We start from the raw sequence: 17,498 nt of genomic DNA, 5'->3' as shown, positions 1-17,498 counted from the left end.
ATCATTAATTCATGCGACAAATTATGATTTATTATTCTGATTGACAATCATTTAAAGTTTATAATCTACCCAGCATTCAGGGGCTTAAAGTCTAGGCCTGGGCCTTTGTCCCTAAGTGTTTCTCTTTTGTACTGTGCTCAGGCTAGCATTCTACCAGTTGAGCCAGAGATCCACTTCCAGATTTAGTATTTAATTGGATATTAGAGTCTCACAGACTTACTTCAGAGGATGGTTTTAGACCATGATCCTCAGATCTCAGGCTCCTGAGTAGCTGAGAGGACAGGCATGAGCTCTCAATTTCTCTTTTGCAAAATCTCTACTTTCTTACAGACAAGTAAGAAAATTAAATTTGTTTTTGTGGAGAGTTAGATTCCTGGGTCATAATGACAGTGGCCCAGAGTTACTGAAAAACTGTGTGATCAGTCAAGGTTAGAAAGTGGTAAGAATTAGCTAGTAAAAATCTCTACTTTCTTACAGACAAGTAAGAAAACTAAATTTGTTTTTGTGGAGAGTTAGATTCCTGAGTCATAATGACAGTGACCCAGAGTTACTGAAAAACTGTGTGATCAGTCAAGGTTAGAAAGTGGTAATAATTACCTAGTAAAAATCTCTACTTTCTCACAGACAAGTAAGAACTAAATTTGTTTTTGTGGAGAGTTAGATTCCTGAGTCATAATGACAGTGACCCAGAGTTACTGAAAAACTGTGTGATCAGTCAAGGTTAGAAAGTGGTAATAATTACCTAGTAAAAATCTCTACTTTCTCACAGACAAGTAAGAAAACTAAATTTGTTTTGTGGAGAGTTAGATTCCTGATTCATAATGACAGTAGCCCAGAGTTACTGAAAAACTGTGTGATCAGTCAAGGTTAGAAAGTGGCAATTAATTAACTAGTAATTCTAGGTTAAATTTTTTTTTTGGGGGGGTGGTCTTGGGGCCTGAACTCTGGGCCTGGGTGCTGTCCCTCAGCTCTTCAACTCAAGGCTAGTGCTCTACGTCCTGAGCCACAGCACCACTTCAGGCTTTTTCTGCTTATAGGGTGCTGAGAATTAAACCCAGGGCCTCATGCATGCAAGGCAAGCACTCTACCACTGAGCCACCTTCCCAGCCTTCTAGGTTAAATTTTAAGGTTAGATTTTGAAACATTTGTCAATGAGTTGTTATAAGCAACTGGAAATAGTTTAGACAAAATAAATGCTAAATTGAAGCAAGTAACATGAATGTAAACTCTGAGCAGTTATGGCTGACCAAATAGTAAGAACTAAGAGTGTGTTAAGGAAAGGAAGGATGAATATATGATATTAAAAATACTGTTTTTAACCTGTTACCTGCTACTCAGCAGCACTTAGGTGAGGTGATTTCTGGTTTACTCAGAAATCCAGAAAATTCACTACATTTCTCCAATGCTGGCCATGCCTTTATTTTTTCATTAATTCATTCTGTCCCATTTCATCTCACATAATGAGGGAAATCATCTATAACTTTAATAATTTGCATTAGCATATATTAACTGTTTCACCATGTAATTTTGCATACAAATACTCTGTACTGCACTTATTAAATTAACCCCTTATATTACATTGTTCTTTTTTCTATCCATTTTATCTGCAAATGCTATGACATTATATTTTCTGTATAATACTCTAATATATAGGTGTTTACATCTCTATCTAATCATTTCCTTATATATGTATCAATACATATATGTATACATACCTCTATTTTCATTATCTACGGAAAAGTCAAAGAGCATTTAAACTGACTTCATAGCCTGGTTATTAGCAAATGACGCTGGAATAAACACCCAAGTGTGCAATTAAATTACTTCAGAGAATAATTCAACAGTGGTATTGTCATCTCTATTTCTAGATTTTTGAAAATCTTCCATGTCTTTTCCACAGGAGCTGCACTGATTTGCATTTCTACCAGCAGTATATAACATTTCTTTTTTCCCTATTACCTGGTCAGCATCTGTTGTATTCTTTTTAAATATTTTACTTTGTAGTTTTCATTTTTTGTAATACAGGGACTTTCCTTGTAATTTTTCATATACACACACTGTGCACTTTGCATATATTGTCCTTTTCCATTATATTCTCATTCTTCTCAATCTCTCCTCCTTTCTCAAATGGCATTTGGTAGACTTTATTATGACACTGTTATAGACTTGTGTGTTTTATATCCTTTTATCCTCTTTGCTCCACAATATCCATGCTTTTTTCTCTTCCTCCTTTTTCTGACCCCTCCCAGAAGTTCCTTTTTTACATTCATGGATCTTGTCCATTAATTACTATCATCATCAACATCATCATCATCATTGTCATCATCACCGTCATCATCATCCATAAACATCAACAGTGTAGTGTCAACCCCACAAATGAGCAATAATGTGCAGTATTTGGTATTTTGATTTTGGTTTACAGCAGTCAACCTGATGATTTCCAGTTTTATCCTTTTTTCTGAAAATGACATAGCTCGGTTTTTCTCTAAGACAGCATAATATTCCATATACATATATGATGTTAATAAAAATCTTAGTGTATATAATAATTTGAGGAAGAAATTAGGCATGGACTAGAATTTGTTTTGAGTCGTATATTTAGAGAGTTAGCTTCATTATTAGCTCAGAAAAACATACCTGCAAAGTTCTCTTCTGTTAACAACCTAATGTACTAAAGTGTACTGGTGTATTATTTTTATATTCTGTACATTCATTTTATTTATTTTTAAATTTTCAATTGTTGATCTATTTAAAATTAAATCTTTAAAGTTACCATTATTATCTCTATTTCTTTTCTGAATATTATTTTTAAAATTAATTTTATTGATAGTAACTCTAGTACTGAAGCAGTAGGAATTAAACTGAGAGTCTTATTTTTGGTAGGCAACTGCTGTAACATGGGCCTTAACAAGTTTGCTTTTACTAGCCTCAAACAACCACCATACTCTTTCCATTTCCCAAGTATCTGGGATTACAGATGTTTAACATTATGCCCCTCAGATTCTCTCTCTCTTTCTTTCTTTCTTTCTTCCTTCCTTCCTTCCTTCCTTCCTTTTTTTTCTGGGTGTATGTCAGTATTGACGCTTAAATTCATGGCTCAGGCTCTGTCCCTGACTTCTTTTTTGCTTGAGACTAATGTTCAACCACTTTGACTAACAGCTCTACTCCCAGTCTTCTTGTCGATAGAAGTCTCTTTGACTTTCCCTCCCAGGTTGGCTTTGAGCTGAGATCTTCAGATATCTGTTTCTTAAGTGGTTAGGTTTATGGGCATGAGAATGATACCCAATTTTTCTTTTAATTGTAAAAGAGTGCTGTAAAGTCTTTACTATATGTGAAAAGCAATAATCATGTCTCTCATTCAACTATTTAAACCTGTCTTGTGCTAGGCAGAAGTAATACTCCTTAACTGATTTCCTTTTTTTCCTGCTTTGTGGACTGTGTTCTGAGCTCAGACTGTGACAGCAGAGTCTTAACAGTGGGTTTTTGGGATTTTTTTTGAAATAGTAAATGTTTTCTAAAATTGCTTCACAATTACTTTTATGTGTTACTATTCAAGAATAAGTAAAAATATAATATAAATTTAGGGTTTCATCTACTCACTGTCAAGGATTCAAAGAAGCTAGATGTAATGAATTGTTGAGACACAGTAAGGCAAGAAACAGGAGGTCCTGCTTCAACCTTTGAGTCTCTAGTGATCTTGCAAAACAGAAAATAACAAAATAATCTGAATTTCAAGAGGGATTTGCACTGCATTTTCTTTATGGTACTAAGCAAAAAAAAATCAACATTGCGGAGTGAAATGACCAGATCTACCTTTGCCTCTACCTACACTAAGTTATGTAGAGTGTCAGTTCAGGAGACCACAATTTTCTTTGTTCATGAAAATATGACTCACCAACAATATACAATGCACAACCTGCAACTCTTCCATCCAGGGAAGGCAATGTTCAGAAATTTTCCATTTCTTTTGTAATGGGCTATCTTGATGTAAATCTTTATCCCTTTTTTCTCCCTTCTTCACTTCTTCTTACTCAGTTTTGATGTTTATGAAAATTTTAGTTGGCTTTGGCTCAGCAGAAGTTCGTTTCAGTTGGTGTCAACTCCTTTCCATATTTCAATTGGTTGAAAAAAGCCTGTCACCTCTTACTTTCTCTCTCTTATTTTGGACAGACATAACGAGCCCATTTTATCATATTTTATTAAAATATTCCCTTTTTGGAAGTGCACAGTAAAATGTTGGGTCTTATGCTTATCTCAAATTAATAGGCTCATTGTCCATAATCCCAGTTCATTCACTTATACTAACATACATAAACAAATAAAGTGAAACTTTTTGAGGAATTGTGAAATTAGAATTGTACATTACTTCATGTTTGATCAGGAGTAAGAGCCATTTGAAAATTCAGAAGGTATAAGTTTGGTAAAGTATGGCCAAGAATCTCTCTCAGCTTGATTGTGCTCAAATAGCTTGGGATGGTGTTACTTACCATGCTCTTAGTCCATTCCCTGAAGTGTTGAAAGCTCTAGTCCTTTTGTTTTCTTCTTTCTCATCTTAATAACCTTTTGGTAAACAAGCAAGCAATGAGTTAAGACAAGGAAAGTAACAGTGGCCACACAGGCCAGTAGGAATCCGATGACATCCAGAGAGTGGTACTGGTACCAGGCCAGGTTGTGGGAAAGTGGCCTCAGATGCTTGGCTCCTTTGTGGCACATGACAAATTCAATCCAGAAGACAGCTCGATCCAGTGTCTTCATAGGTTGATCGTGGTGAATGGTTGACAACACATAGCGTTCTTTTTATAGCTAATGGTAAATCAAATTGATGTAAGTATATCAAATGAACTAGAAAAAAGATATTGAAAGATTTCCATAGATGGTAAAAATGTTGAAGAGAAAAAAAATGTTTTTCTTTTGCTCTATTTTTAAACATCCTAGTGTGAAAGGTAAGAGCTTTTTAATGACACTAGGTTTAGCCATATAAAAAATCTTGTTAAATAAAAGAATTTTTAAGTAGAAAGTAGAATCAGTTCAATTTCAAAGGCAGAAGAAAAACTTAATTTATTCAGTAAGCAATTATTAATGCACCTGTTGTTCAAAGTTCAGTTACAGGTATATTTTAGATATGAGACCCTTGTCCAGTTATATGGCTTTCTATTGATCTTGCTAATTTGTGAGCTTTCTATTGATCTTGCTAACTATGTCTTTTGCCATGAAGAAGCTCTGCAACTTCATGCAATCCCATTTGTCCAACCTTTCTTTCATTTGTTGTGTTTCTGGGTGTCTATTAAGAAAATTTCATCCTGTGCCAATGATAACTAGCATTTCTCCTATTCCATCCTGTAATGTTTTCAGAGTGTTGTTTTGACTCCAATGTCTTTGATCCATTTTGGGTTGATTCTGGTGCAGGGTGATATAGAAGGATCTAGCTTTAGTTTTCTACAAGTGATTAACCAATTTTGCCAGCACCATTTACTGAAGAGGCTGTCTTTCTTCCATTCAATTTTTTTAGCTCCCTTATCAAAGATTAGATGACTATAGGTATGTGGGTTCATTTATGGGCCTTCAGTCCTATTCCATTGGTCCTGAGGTCTGTTCTTGTGCCAGTACCAAGCTGTTTTAATTGCTATGGCTTTGTAGTAGAGTTTGAAAATTTGGTATTGATATTCCTACTGTTCTTTCTGTTAAGGATCGTTTTTGCTATTTGGGGTCTTTTATTGTTTCATATGAATTTTTGGGTTGCTTCTTCTATTTCATTGAAGAATGAGGTTGCAATTTTTTTATTGTGAGAATACCGTAGAGGAGTTACAATTACATGGGCAAGATAATGAGTATATTTCTTAGCAAACATTGTTGCCTCCTCTTTGTTTCCCCTTTCCATCCCTTCCCATACTCCCCCCTCCCCCTCCCAATCCTCCCCTTCCCACCAAAGTTGTAAAGTCGTTTTTTGACATAACAAGTTCCACATCTCATTATTTCAATGAGTCCACCTGTATCCCTAGTTAAATGATTTGTTTTTGCCCTTCCCTTACACAAATATCAAATACAATGAAAACAGGGGTTATACCGTGGGGAAGGGACATACAAAGCAACATAGAAATCATCTTATAAATATGTCAGGAACAATTACATGAAAGGAAAAAAACAAAAAACATTTGAACACTTATCTTGAGGTTCATTCCCCTAACATCAACTTATCTGTCCTTTTCTGCTTGACTCAGACATGTACTAAGTATCGCATTGAATTTGTAGATAGCCTTTGGCAGTATTGCCATTTTTAGGATGTTGATCCTTCCAATCCAGGAGCATTGGAGGTTTTTCCACTTTCTAAGTTCTGTCTTGATTTCATTTTTCAGGTTTTTAAAGTTTTCATCATAGAGGTCCTTCTCTTCTTTGGTTAATTCCTACATATTTTATTTTTTGTGGGGCTATTATGAATGGAGTTGCTTTCCTGATTTCCAGCCATGCTTTTTTCATTGTTGGCATACAGAAAAGCCATTCATTTTTTGAGGGTTAATTTTATACCCTGCTACTCTGCCAAAGTTTTGAATCAGCTCGAGTAATTTGGGAGAGGACTCCGTGGGATTTTCAACATGAGCAGGGATAAGAACTACATGCTTATCTCAATAAATGCAGAAAAAGCATTTGACAAGATCCAACATCCCTTTATGATGAAGGCTCTGTAAAAACTAGGAATCCATGGAGCATTCCTCAATACAATAAACGCTGTATATGACAAACCCACAGCCTGCATTATACTCAATGGTGAAAAACTAAAGCCATTGCCTCTTAACTCAGGAATGAGACAAAGATGTCTACTCTTTCCACTTCTCTTCAATTTAGTATGAGAATGTCTAGCTACAGCAATAAGACAGATGCAAACATAAAAGGGATCCAAATAGGGAAAGATGAAACAAAACTCTCACTCTTTGCATATGACATGATCTTGTATTTAAAGAATCCCATGGAATCCATTCTCAAATTACTCAAGCTGATTGAAAACTTTGGCAAAGTAGCAGGGTATAAAATTAACCCTCAAGGGGCTGAGAAGGTGGCTCAGTGGTAGAGCGCTTTCCTTGCATGCCTGAGGCCCTGGGTTCGATTACTCAGCACCATTTAAGCAGAAAAAAAGCCGGAAGTGGTGCTATTGCTCAAGTGGTAGAGCGCTAGCCTTGAGCTGAAGAGCTGAAGGAGAGCACCCAGGCCCAGAGTTCAGATCCCACGACCGGACCCCCACCCAAAAAAATTATCAATCAAAGTTTGGTCTTGTATCATAACTTAGAGATAGAAAGACAATTTGATAAAGAAGGCTTTTTTACCCAGGCATTCATATTGATCTTTTATCATGTATTAATTATTATGTAATTATAAATGTTCATTGCTTGTCCTTTTTTGTGCTGGTCCTTGAACTCAGGGCCTTATCACTGTGTTTGAGGTTTTTTTTTTTCATTTTCTCAAAGGAAGAACTCTACCACCTGAGCCACAGCTCAACTTCTGGCTCTTTCATTGTTAATTGTCCTAACATCAAACCTCAATCTTCAAATCTCACCCTCTTGAGTAGCTAAGATTACAGGTATTCGCTCTGGTACCCAGCTTTTTCTTGCTTCCTGAGCATGTCACTTACTTGTTCTACTGTTACCTTACCACAACCTTTTCCTTCTTGTGGATACTAATCTTAATATAACTTTGTAATATAGCAGGGAAAAATAGAGTGAAATGCATTAAACACTACTGAAATGCCTGTGATATTTTAAGCTTTCGAATGTATTAATTAATTAATGAACCCCTTGGAATTCTCATTATCAACATTGTATTTATTCAAAATGTAAAATGAAAAATATGTGAGAGATTTATTTTTACACCCAGTCAGCCTATGAAAGATACATTAGTTTTCAAAGAAAGGAAGAGAAACTATGGCTCACAAAATACTTTTAGGGTGTCCAATATCTGTAGGAAAATCAAAGTAAGAGCCACATGCTGCTGGCTCTTGCCTGTAATCTTGCCTAAGTTCCTGACAATCACAACTCAAGGTAGACTTGACAGAAAAGTCCTTAGGTTTTGTCTTCAAAATAACCAGCAAAAAGCAGGATGGGAGTCATAGCTCCAGTGGTAGAATGCCAGCTGAGGAAGTAAATGAGCTAAACATCAAGTTCTGAATTCAAACCCCAGTACCTAAAAAAAACCAAACATCCAAGTAACATTGCTTTTAAAATGTGTCTGTTAGATGACATAATCTTGTATTTAAAGCACCCATGAACTCCACTCCGAAGTTACTTGAGCTGATTCAAAACTTTGGCAAAGTAGCAGGGTATAAAATTAACCCTCAGAAATCAATAGCTTTTCTGTATGCCAACAATGAGAAGAGCACAGCTGAAATCAGGAAAGCAACCCCTTTTTTATTGTTTTTTTTTTGCGTCCGGTCGTGGGGCCTGAACTCTGGGCATGAGTGCTGTCCCTCAGCTCTTCGGCTCAAGGCTAGCGCTCTACCACTTGAGCCACAGCGCCACTTCTGGCTTTTTTCTTTTTGCTTATGTGGTGCTGAGGAATCGAACCCGGGGCCTCAGGCATGCAAGGCAAGCACTCTAACACTGAGCCATCTTCCCAGCCCCAACACCTTTTTAAATAGCAACACAAAAAATAAAATACCTCAGAGTTAACTAAAGAGGTAATGGACCTTTTTAAAGACCTGATAAAGGAAATTAAAGCAGAAGTAAGGAACTGCAAAAACCTCCCATGCTCCTGGTGTGGGAAGATTAACATCATGAAAATGGCAATACTGCCAAAGTTTATCTACAAACTCAATGCAATACTTATAAGTATCCCAACCTCACTCTTCAAAGAAATAGAAGAAGCAATCTAAAAATTCATATGGAACAATAAAAGACCTGAAGAACAAAAATAATCCTTAGCAGAAAGAATGGTCCTGGAGGAATAACAATACCGACTTCAAACTCTACTACAAAGCTATAGTAGTCAAAACAGCATGGTACTGGCATAAGAAGAGATCTGAATACCAATGGAATAGAACTGAAGGCCAGAAATGAAGCCAGAGACATATAGCCAACAATCTTTGATAAGGGAGCAAAAAAATAGAATGGAAAAAGACAGTCTCTTCAGTAAATGGTGCTGGAAAAATTGGTTAAACACCTGTAGAAAATTAAATTAGATCCTTCTATATCACCCTTCACCAGAATCAACTCCAAATGGACCAAAGACCTTGAAGTAAAAGCAGACACCCTGAAAACATTACAGGAAGGAATAGGAGAAACTCTAGGGCTCCTTGGCACAAGCCAAAATTTCCTTAATAGAGACCCAGAAGCACAACAAATCAAAGACAGGTTGGACAAATAGGATTGCATGAAATTGCAGAGCTTATGCATGGCCAAGGACATAGTTAGTAAGATCAATAGAAAGCCCACAGATTGGGAGAAGATCTTCACTAGCTATACAACAGACAAGTGTCTCATATATAAAATATACTTAGAACTCAAAAAATCAAACCCTCCAAAATCAAATCCTCAAACAAGCAACCACCCTATCTGCAAGTGGGCTAAAGATGTAAAGAAAGACTTGTCTGAAGAGGAAATAAGAATGGCCAATAGACCCATGAAGAAATTCTCAAATTCTCTAGCCATAAAAGAAATGCAAATCAAAATAATATTGAGATTCCACCTCACCCCAATTAGAATGTCTATAGTCAAGAACTCTAAGAACAACAGATGGTGGAGGGGATGTGTACAAAAGTGAACCCTGCTGCATTGTTGATGGGAGAATAAACTTGTTTAACCACTTTGGAAAGCAGTATGGAGGTTCTACAAAGAACTGCACATAGAACTCCCCCTATTACCTAGCAATCCTACTTCTGAGCATTTACCCAAATGATCACAAACAAAGCCATAGTAAAGTTACCAGCACAGCTATTATGTATTGTAGCATTATTCACCATAGCTAAGATACAACCCAGATGTGCATCAAGAAAATATGATTATATATATATATATATATATGAATTCTATGCTTCCATCAGAAAGAATGACATTGTCCCATTTGTTAGGAAATGGGGAGATGGAAAAAATATTAAGTGAAGTAAGCCAGTCCCGAAGAAATTTAGGTCCCATGGTATCCCTTATTTGCAATAATAGGATAATCTTTCATATGAGCTGAAAACTCAAAAGCCATATACAACGACCATATAAGATGATGCTAAGTGAAATGAACCCCAAGATATGGACATAAGAGGTCTGTCTTTATCATTATTGTTTTCAATGTATCATGTGATTTTTCTTTTTGTTGTTGTTTCCTTTGTATGTTCTTTCCCTTATGGCATATACCCAATTGTTCTTGTAGTTGATTTTGGTACATTGCCTCTTGTATATACTTATGTCTGGGGAGGGGAAGGGGAATAAGAAAACGCTGACACAGGGACACAAGATGACCCATTGCATCTGGGTTGGTTCCGTATCTTAGCTATGGTAAATAATGATGCAATAAACATAGTTGTGCTGGTAGCTTTAGTATGGTCTTGTTTGTGATCATTCGGATAAATGCCCAAAAGTGGGATTGCTGGGTCATAGGGAAGCTCTATTTGGAGTCTTTTGAGGAACCTCATACTACTTTCCAAAGTGGTTGAACAAGTTTACACTCCCACCAACAATGCAGTAAGTTTCCCTTCTGTCCACATTCCCTCCAGCATCTGTTGTTATTAGAGTTCTTGATTATAGCTATTCTAACTGGGGTGAGGTGGTATCTCAATGTTGTTTTGATTTGCATTTCTTTTATGGCTAGAGAGGTTGAGCATTTCTTCCTGTGTCTATTGACCATCCTTCTTTCCTCTTCAGAGAAGTTTAACTCTTTAGCCCACTTATTCATTGAGCAGTTGTTTCTTTGAGCATTTGCTGTTGGGGGATTTAATTTTTTGAGTTCCAGATATATTTTGGACATAAGACCCTTGTCCAGTTGTATAGCTAGTGAAGATCTTCTCCCAATCCGTGGGCTTTCTATTGATCTTGCTAACTATGTCCTTTGCAGAAGCTCTGCAATTTCATGCAATCTCATTTGTCCAACCGTTCTTTGATTTGTTGTGTTTCTGGGTCTCTATTAAGAAATGGTGCCCTTGAAATCCGTGAAGGGCTTAAAGTCAGGATAGGTGGAATTCTTCTCTGTTTTTTTTTTGGTGGTGTTGTTTTTTGTTTTGATTTTTTTCCCTTTTTGCTCTGAGGAATACCCACAGTTCTGACGGCCCTTTGCAAACCCTTCTGTCTGCTGCAGACACAGCGCATGGATACCATTGCTGCCCTTCACATTCACGTCCACACCACTTCTCTACTCTGGTGAGTGAAACTACTCTCTATGGTTCCCTGTTGCTCAGTCTGTGGCACCATGCCAGAGATGTCCTATGGCCTTTAGCTGAATGACCGGTCACCTCTGTAGTGGAGGACGCTTGGTTTCGGGGACTTGGCCATTTCTCTCTAGAGGACTCTGGGGGGAAGTCAGGATGCCAATTCTGCCTTGTCAGCTCTCCTTCACTCACCAAACTGACTCTCCTATGGGGTGCTGCAAATCATGCCCGAGCCGTGAAACCCCTTTGAAATACCTCCAACACTCCCTGGAAAGCCAGAGCACCTAATTTTTATGCCATTCTCAAATGTAGACAGTTTTTGCCACTGCAGTGGTAAATGGTCAGAAGTCTGTTTACTTTCAGGCTCTCTTTGCTCTCTCTCTCTGCCAGTCATATTCAACTTTCCCTATCTTTCCCTTCCTATTTTCTACAACATTTTGGCTTGTGCCCTGAAGAGTGTGACACAGGCTGGGTCCTGGGGAGTGCTCTCTAGGTTCCCTCTCAAAGGCTAGCCAATGTAGGCTTGATCTATTTGCTCAAGGTTTCTTTGCATTTTTTCAGAAATTCGCCATCATGAGTTCACCATCTTGGCCATATGGTGGGTTAAGGGTTTGGCCCCATCTGACCCTTAACCTTCCACCAAGATTACTACTCCATCCATCTATTCTAAGATGCCTTGCTAACAAGTTGCTCTTTTCACAGGCCCTGGTAACTGAGGCCCAACCATCTGATGTGCTTTGTTAGCAAAGATGTCTAGACATTGTTGTAAAAATTTTAGGTTTTGAATTTTGCCTTTTTTGTTTTGTGCTGTGTATTCTAATACTGACTATGTAATTCAAAAATATTGGGCTTATCTGTGCTAAAATTCTTATCAGATCTAATGAGTTTTGTCATTGCAGAATATTTGTTGGTCAGTTCTTGATAAGGAGCAGGTAAGCTCTACTTATGCTATTTGATCTCCTTGTTGCTTTAATTGGAAATAATAAAGAGTTTTTTTGTGGCAAAGATTGCAATTCAAAGCCAGCCCGGGCCAAAAAATCCATAAGACTCCATCTCCCTAACTAACCTGCAAAGAGCCAGGCTGGTAGCATGGCTCAAGACTTTTTTTGGGGGGGGGTCCGGTAGCGGGGCCTGAACTCTGGGCCTGGGCACTGTCCCTCAGCTCTTCAGCTCAAGGCTAGTGCTCTACCACTTGAGCCACAATGCCACTTCTGGTTTTTTTCTTTTTGCTTATGTGGTGCTGAGGAATTGAATCCAGGGCCTCAGACATGCAAGACAAGTGCTCTACCATTGAGCCACCTTCCTAGCCCCAGCTCAAGACTCTTATCTCTAACCTGTAAACACTACAAGTGGTACTATAACTCAAAGTGATAGAGTGCTAGCCTTGAGCACAAGTGCTCAGGGACAGTACCCAGGCCTTGAATTCAAACCTTATTTTTTGGGGGGGAGGGGCGGTTGAGGGGCCTGAACTCTGGGCCTAGGCACTGTCCCTCAGCTCTTCAACTCAAGGCTAGCACTCTACCACTTGAGCCACAGCACCACTTCCAGCTTTTTTCTTTTTGCTGGGGAATCGAACCCAGGGCCGCATGCATGCAAGGCAAGCACTCTATCACTGAGCCACCTTCCCAGCCCCAAATTCAAACCTTCTTGAATACCAACTGGGACAAGCCATCCCAGCAAATGAGCACCTAGACTCAGCCAGTCTGGGGAACAAGGGAACATGGAGAGCAGTAAGAAGACATGATATCACATCAGCAACGTTGTGCCTGCCCTTTCAAAATTAACCAGAGCTGGGAGGTCAGTGGAAGTAAGAAGCCTGTCCCTCTAATGTCCGTACCTGTCTACTTATTAACCAGACAACAATTTATATTCTTGCCTTTGTCACCTGACTTCTCCTCTACCTAGTCTCCAGATGTCAGAAATAGCTAGGGACATTTCTACCAATATTTTCAGCCCCAAGTCCTTCCTCTTGCCATTTATTTGCTCTCTAGTATCTTTTTTTCCAGCCCTCAATGCCTCATGAGACTTCTCCAGACTTCATCTAAGAACTCTTGCCACCAAGGGACAGCTGCTGCTCACTGCCTTCTCTGGCAGGGGACCAAATTCCAGCCTTTTACCCCTAATGTCGATGCCCCTTGTCAGTAGGAAGTAGCCAGAGAGAATCCATGCCCTATTTCATGATTATTAAAAGGCTGGAATGTAAGGTCTACCCTGGATGGCCAGCAGACTCCACCCTCCTCTCAGCAAAGTCTCTGCCCAGTACCTGTGTTACCTAGGCAACTGCATCTGCTGAGGTCACATTTGAATTTGATGTGGCCACACTTTTCTCCGCCCATACCCTAGATAAGGCCTACTCAGGCCCAGATGCTCTCTTTTCCCAGATCTATCTCTTTCCCAGCTCTCTTTCCCGCTCTCTTTCCCAGCTCTTTCCTAGCTCTCTCTCTTTCCCAGCTCTCTTTCCTAGGTCTTTCCCAGGCCTTTTCCAGCTGCGTGGAGGAGCAAGATGGCCTGGTGCCAGCCATAATGATGAATAAACCTACCCCTTACCTAAATACCACATGCGTGGTGTGGTTCTTACCTCTTTTTCAAAACCTAACAATTAGAAGCTTAAAAGTATTTATTTATTATATAGAAACATTTGATAATATCACCTGGAAATTTTTCAGAAATAATTGGACTATTGTATTCACTTTATTCATGGCTAATATTTACTAAACACAAAAATATGATTTAAAAGCAATAAAGAATAATGATAAATACATTTCCACTTTATTAGATTTTATGTCTATAAAATATAGAAATAAAAAAGAAGCAATAATGTAGAATTTATAGAAGTTATAGATGGAAGTTATAGATATTGAGTTTGTGATAAAACATTGTGTCTCTTAATAAAAGAACCTTTTAGGTAAGTCTGTAACACTAGCTACTCAGGATTTTCAGAACTAGAGGGCTGAAGTTTGAAACTAACATAGGTAGAAATATCCTGAAGACTACCCCTCCAATTAAGTAACAAAATGCTGGGCTGTAGGCATGTTTCAAGTAGTAAGATATCAGCCCAAAGTATGTAGGCCAAGTAAGCTGGAGGTCCATTAGTTCAAACCTTGGAATGAGCAAAAGAAAAAAAAATAAGAAAGAGAATACAGATAAAATATGTTAAGTAAGGAAATTGATCAAGGGAAACAATTTCCTACTGCTTGCACACATAGGCATAGTAAAAAATGAATCTCGTCTCTCTATATATAGTCATTCATTAATGCATTAGGAAGGTAATTAGTGATTTTGATAAAGAAAAATGAACAATGTTTCATTGTGGATGAAATATTTCAAACTGAATGAACTCCTAGAGAGTCCTATATAGGTAATTGCCTGTTGTCTTCTCTTTTTTTTGGGGGGGGGTCCAGTCGTGGGGCCTGAACTCTGGGCCTGGGTGCTGTCCCTCAGCTCTTCAGCTCAAGGCTTGCGCTCTATCATTTGAGCCACAGCACCACTTCCGGCTTTTTTCATTTTGCTTATGTGGTGCTGAGGAATCGAACCCAGGGCCTCGAGCATGTAAGGCAAGCGCTCTACCACTGAGCCACCTTCCCAGCCCCCTGTTGTCTTCTCTTTGATCTTATAATGTAAGCTTGTCTATAGTCAGGAGTCTGGTAGATAATTTTATATTTCATTTAACTGTTTTACCTACAAAAGACAAATTTCTCTTATGCATCTCCAAGTACCTCTTCCAACTTCCACAAAATTTATAGTCTTACCCTACTAATAGTGAAACATGACTTATCTAAAACTTCACTGTAAGAGCTACTCCACTTCCTTGAATCAAATGCCTCGAACCAAAAGTCAAAATAAAGCATGCATATCATGTTTTCTACCCTCTCCATGAATGTCATCTGACCACTTAATCCTGACAGAATGACAGGTACATAAGAAGGAGGGACCAGAAGCCCTCCACTATACTTTTCCATTGTGTAGCCAGGGTAGAAGCAGAGAGTGTACACCAAAGGAATCTTCAATAGCTCAGCCAGAAGCTCCCCACAAGGACCAATGGCATCTGCACTCACAACATCAAATCTTGCTTTTTGTAGCCTATCCATAAGTTCCTCATTCAAAGTTGCTTCTTTACAAACATCTAGCCAAATATCAGAAAATTTCACAAATATTATTCATTATTCATTATTGTTGTTTTTGGCAATTCATACATCCACAAATTGATGAAGTCTCTGAAAATAGTGACCATTTCATCAGTAGTAGAAGACAAAGGGAAAGTTTCACATTTAAAGCTGGATGGTTCATTGCTATCAACAAAAATAGCAGATGATGGTCTCAAAACAGTTACTTCATGACCCTTCAAGATGAGTTCATCCAGTATTACCTTCATATTTATCGAGTGGCTATATTCATTCCATGGGCCACACCAGTACTTTCCCACAGCTTCCAGAGTTAAAGTAATAACTCAGCTGTAGTAGCAGTAGAACTGGAACCGCTTTCCAAGTCATCCTGATTAACAGCACAGCATCCTTCAAACTATGTTCACCTCTGTCAATTTCTTGTGCTTATATTCAAAAAAAATTATCTTGAAGTTAAAATATAACTTGGGTTGATCAAAGCAAATATGTAAAATGACCAATTGGGGCATGTGAACTGAATGGCAGATTTATAAAAGAAATTTAATTTCCTGATGATTAGACTGGTAAATTCAGCATCTCTTTTGTAATTAAATGCTTTCATGTAGCTAGGAGTCTATGACTTGTTTATGTAAGGCACTTGTTTTATGTAAGCCATTTTATAATTATGCAAAAAATTTTGGCAGCTGAGTGGTGACTTGTTTTTGCATCATCTGACATGGAAATAAACATAGTAATTTCACAAGTCCTCAAAAGATATCAGGATTCAATACATTTTTGTAGCAACAGTTTTAAAATATAAATCACATTCATCCAATCCAGTTTAAAGTATAGCATCAATCCTTTCTAGCCTGCAATCACCTTCACTATCAGTTTCAAGCATTCAAGTACTATCATAAGTAATCCTAAAAATACACCCTGGAAGTCATCAGGATAGCTGACTCAAAGTGTTTGGAGTGCTCCACTCCAAACTAACAACAACAGCTATTCTCTTGGTGCGTTTGAAGTAGAGAACATCAGTGAAGTATGGTTGTGGTTGTGATAGAAATATTGCAGAATACAAAGATACAACATGGTCTTACAAAGAAGGAACCAAGTACACAGAATAGCTACATAAAGACTCTAAATACATTTACTATATCTAAATGGGCAGCCGTACATTAAAAGGAAATGCTGAGTGGTAACAAATACTGAACATATGCTGCTAAATCACAACACAAAAATGAAGAGAATATACATGCTTAAGAATTTGGGGTAAAACTTTACAAGATATGCAAGAGGAGACATGTGAAATATAACATGAAAATGTTGTGGTAATCACAAAGTATTAAAAATAACAATAATCATAACTAAGGTCAATATATTACTTATCAAAGAAAGCTAAAACAAAGACAACTAAATGAAGGTGTCATGTGGGAAAAAATGTAGACCAGGATACAGAATTCAATCAGGATTTGTTTATTAAGAGAAAATATGAAAACAATCTTGGCTCCAAGTAAAGAAGAGTGGTAGTATAACTGCTTGTAATAAAGTCAATGTCCCAGATAATAGAAGCTCAGTTTGCAGTAGTAAAGTTGTACTTATCCTTATGTCTCAGGGTCATCCTTAGGCTGTTTTTTACCAACAATTCCAAACAACAGCATAGACATGATGAGAAAATGAAAAAAATATTTGTGTTATTTCTTAACAATATATGACATGTTAGACAATAAACTGAAAGTTATTTGGGGGTAGATACTTAAAATCTATACCATAGAAATATATGAAAATAATGTTTAAAATATTGTACCTATTTGTCTCTGAAGCATATTTAACTTAGATGTATAAAATCTTTTATGTAGTCTACAAACCCATTGAAAATGCACCTTATCTAGAAATGTAAGAGGTTTCTCTGCCTATATATTTTTCTTAATAGCAGAATATTTTTCTCAAGGATTTTCTAGTAGGCCATCTTCATTTATTGGCCAGCAATGAATCACATATCATTGGTAATACATTAAGGAGAGAATGGGACCATATGGATAAGTTTGAGACTAGGAAAGATA

General features: G+C 37.6%; 1 pseudogene; it reads right to left on the bottom strand.

The window, feature by feature from the left end:
- Positions 1–4,494: 4,494 nt before the first annotated feature.
- On the bottom strand, positions 4,495–15,825 carry LOC105988434 (annotated as a pseudogene).
- Positions 15,826–17,498: the final 1,673 nt, after the last annotated feature.

The sequence above is a fragment of the Dipodomys ordii genome, unplaced genomic scaffold, assembly GCF_000151885.1.
Source record: "Dipodomys ordii isolate 6190 unplaced genomic scaffold, Dord_2.0 Scaffold49, whole genome shotgun sequence".
Taxonomy (NCBI): Eukaryota; Metazoa; Chordata; class Mammalia; order Rodentia; family Heteromyidae; genus Dipodomys; species Dipodomys ordii.
Note: the sequence above shows the minus strand (reverse complement) of the source record. Positions and strands in the feature narration are given on the sequence as shown.